At 37.5% G+C, this 3,680-nt stretch overlaps 1 pseudogene across 1 annotated transcript; it reads left to right on the plus strand.

The window, feature by feature from the left end:
• LOC102169159 lies at positions 1,790-2,550 on the plus strand (annotated as a pseudogene). The gene has a single exon (XR_311185.3). The product of XR_311185.3 is annotated as a mitochondrial import receptor subunit TOM20 homolog pseudogene (transcript).

Consider the following 3,680-nt stretch of genomic DNA (forward strand, 5'->3'; position numbering starts at 1 on the left):
CGCTGGTGGGTAGACAAGTAATAACAGTTACATTTTATAGAAATTTAGGACAAGGAGACCAACTGGGTCCTCTGGACTGTCCCTCAGACCAGACAGGACTTAGCTTCCATCAGTTCTCAGGGAAGATCATTACCATGAAAAAACCCTACTCGCCAATGATAAAAGACGCCAAGTTAAATACTATGCTACAAATAAAATGAAACACTCAACTTAATGATCATCTTTCTCTTCCCATCCAACATCTTATAGCCATATATACTATATGTTAACAAAATATAGGACATAATCTGTGATTTAATCTTCCAGAAAGATTCGCATGTTAATAAAGTTGTCACCATTCTATTATTTCCTTATTATACTGCAATTTAAAAATAATTTTGCAGCTTGTTTACACAGAAAGGGAATTGAGGTACCATTTTTAAACCTATCAAGTTGGCAAAAATACAAAAGTTTAGTAATATTTTATTTTGGCAATGGTGTGGGTCAATAGACAAACTCATACATTGCTAGTGGAAAAATAAACTGGTACAACTTCTATTTAGGTCAATCTGACAATATCTAACACGATTTAAAGTGCACAAAACCTCTGACCCAAAAACTTTCCTTTTAGCAATTCTACAGATAAACTTGTATGCAGGTTAAGTAATGTTATTTACTGCAGCGTTGTTTGAACAGTAAATAATCTAAATGTCTCTTTCTCAGGGAATGAGTAATAAATTACAATATCTATGCAATGGGGAAAACACCAGCTTTACTGTTATCCTGCTAAACACAAAAAATTTCCCAGAACATCAACATTAGACGAGATATGAGACCATGACAGATCAAGTGAAAACAAGACTATTTAGCAATGATACCTGAACACATATAAAAACATGAATATTATTGTAACTACAAACATGATCAGACATCCCTCTATCCTGGCTGATATGAGTGGTTGCTGCTTCTTTATCGATTAACATTAGCCTCAATTCATTCCCTCTGTCTTACTGTTAGGATTTATTTTAAAACACGCAAAGAAGTGCTCCAGCATCCTAAATACATCTAATCCACAGCAAATATGAGTTTCCTTAAAGCTTTCTCATTAAACCAACTAATCTAAACCCCAATCTGCTAAGTTCTTTCCAACACACTCCAACTGAGATGCCCTGTAGTTCCTGATGGTGTGTGTTCCCACTCACTGCAATGAGCAATAAGCTCTATTGATTCAACTACGGTGTGTCCCTAGAGGGGAAGGCATTGGCACATGTGAAGCAAAATACGCATGGTGCAAAACCATGTATATATGTGTATATATATGTATATGCTACAATTTGTACAAAATAATGTAGAGCCAATTTTAGAAATATGTTGTATGTGCATAGAAAATAGCTCAGGAAAAATTCAGTAAAAATGGTTGTCTCTTGGAAGAACTAAAGGCTGGGGTACAGGAGTAGGAAAGAGTCTTTAGTATACAGTTTGTTACCATGTTCGCAATTTATTTACTTGAAATTAATAACTTTAAAAAATGAGAATAAGAGGCTTCCTTGGTGGCTCAGTGGTAAAGAATCCACCTGCCAACGCAGGAGACATGGATTTGATCCCCGATCTGGAAAGATCCCACGTGGAGCAGAGCAATTAAGTCTGTGAACTGCAACTATTGAGCCTATGCTCCAGAGCCCAGAAACCACAACTACCGAAGCCCATTCTCCGCAACAAGAGAAGTCACCACAATGAGAAGCCTGTGTGCCACCACTAGGGAAAAGCACGCGTAGCAGTGAAGACCCAGCACAACCAAAGGACAATTAAAAAAAAAAAAAAGACTAAGAATCACAGGCACTGCTGTGGGATCAATACTGAAGAAAAGACAGTCTCTCTTCAGTAAGTAGTTTTGAGAAAACTGGATAGCTACATGTAAAAGAATGAAACAGAACACTCTCTAACAACATACACAAAAATAAACTAAAAATGAATTACAGACCTAAATGCAAGACTGGACACTATTAAACTCTTAGAGGAAAACGTAGGCAGAACACTGACATAAATCGCAGCAATAGCGAGGCTTCGCGGTCAACGGCTTCTTTGCGGGCCCCGCCGCAGCCGACCTGGCTCCTTGGTGGAGAGAAGATGGTGGGCCAGAACAGCGCCATTGCTGCTGGAGTGTGTGGGGCCCTTTTCATCAGTTATTGCATTTACTTCGACTGCAAGAGACGGAGTGACCCCAACTTCAAGAACAGGCTGCGAGAACGAAGAAACAAACAAAAGCTTGCCAAGGAGAGAGTTGGGCTTTCCAAGCTACTTGACCTAAAAGATGCTGAAGCCGTTCAGAAAGTCTTTCTAGAAGAAATACAGCTTGGTGGAAGAATTACTAGCTCAAGGTGAGTATGAGAAGGGTGTGGACCATCTGACAAATGCGACTGCTGTGTGTGGACAGCCACAGCAGTTAATGCAAGTGTTGCAGCAAACTCTTCCACCACCAGTGTTCCAGATGCTCCTAAGCTCCCAACAATTAGAGAACTGTAAGTGCTCAGAGCTTGGCTGAAGATGCTGTGGAATGAGAAACAAATGTCAATATAATGATCTCAATTAAAACATATTTTAAAAACCTTAACTCAGATGATCGGCTCTGGGGGAGTAAGGGCAGATAAGCTTGTTATGGACTGTCCTCCACAGTGAAGTCTACCAAAGTTAAATTTTTACTTTGTGTAGATCCATTTGTCTGTTTTATTTATTTTTCCCAGTGAAAAGTGTTATTTTGATGAGAGCTTTAAATTTTATAAATACACTATGAATTACTGAAATATGCATTTTGTTTATTCCTAAAATGTGTAATTAGAATGTACATATAACATCCCATTACTTACAGTAAAAATACCCAGTGCTCAGTTTTGAAAGATAGTGAAAAAAAATATAGAAGAAAACTGAAGAATATACTTGTTTTGCTCTGTATCAGAAAGTTGGCTGGAAACTCGTGTTGATCAAAACTGAGCATTAAAATAAGAGATTATTTCTTTCCATTTAATCTCTTAAATATGTGTAATGTGCTGCTATACTATAATAACAACTTCACCCCCTCCCTTGAAATGTTTTGTTTAAATCAGTGGGTTTGATGTATTCTGGATATTTATCTCCTTGTATTTCAGATACATGTAGTTGTGGATAGCATGAGGAATTAGATGTCTATACATTCTTAATCTGACTGAGTAAGCTTTACCAGTTAATGTCTGCCCATTTGGAAATGGGTCTGCTAATTCAGCTTCTAATTCCTTTGGTTCTGTGCACATTTTCAAATCCCTCTTTCTAAGGGAAATACCTGTTTGGGCAGCCAGCCCTTGCATTTTTTTATACTCTGAATTTTGCATGCTTGCCTTAGTATTTCCGGTTTTTTAAAAGGTGTAACATGTTGATTATCACTGAAATCATGGTTCTGTCACTACTTTTGTAAATTAACCTGAAATGTAACCTTCACGGTAACTGGGACGATATGCCTGTAAAAGTGTTTGTTCCCTTTTGCTTTTATCCTGTGTACCTCCTTAATCCCCTACCAACCCTTATCTTGTATGAGAATAAAGTGTAACTTTGTGGCTGAAGACTTGAATGAAAATAATGGGACCTTTTATTCTCTAAATAGAGACATATTATCTGCAGCCACAGATTAAATTTCAGACCTAAGAATAAAGATTGTTGGTACTTAATGATCA

Source organism: Capra hircus, chromosome 28 (genome assembly GCF_001704415.2).
Source record: "Capra hircus breed San Clemente chromosome 28, ASM170441v1, whole genome shotgun sequence".
In the NCBI taxonomy this organism is placed as follows: domain Eukaryota; kingdom Metazoa; phylum Chordata; class Mammalia; order Artiodactyla; family Bovidae; genus Capra; species Capra hircus.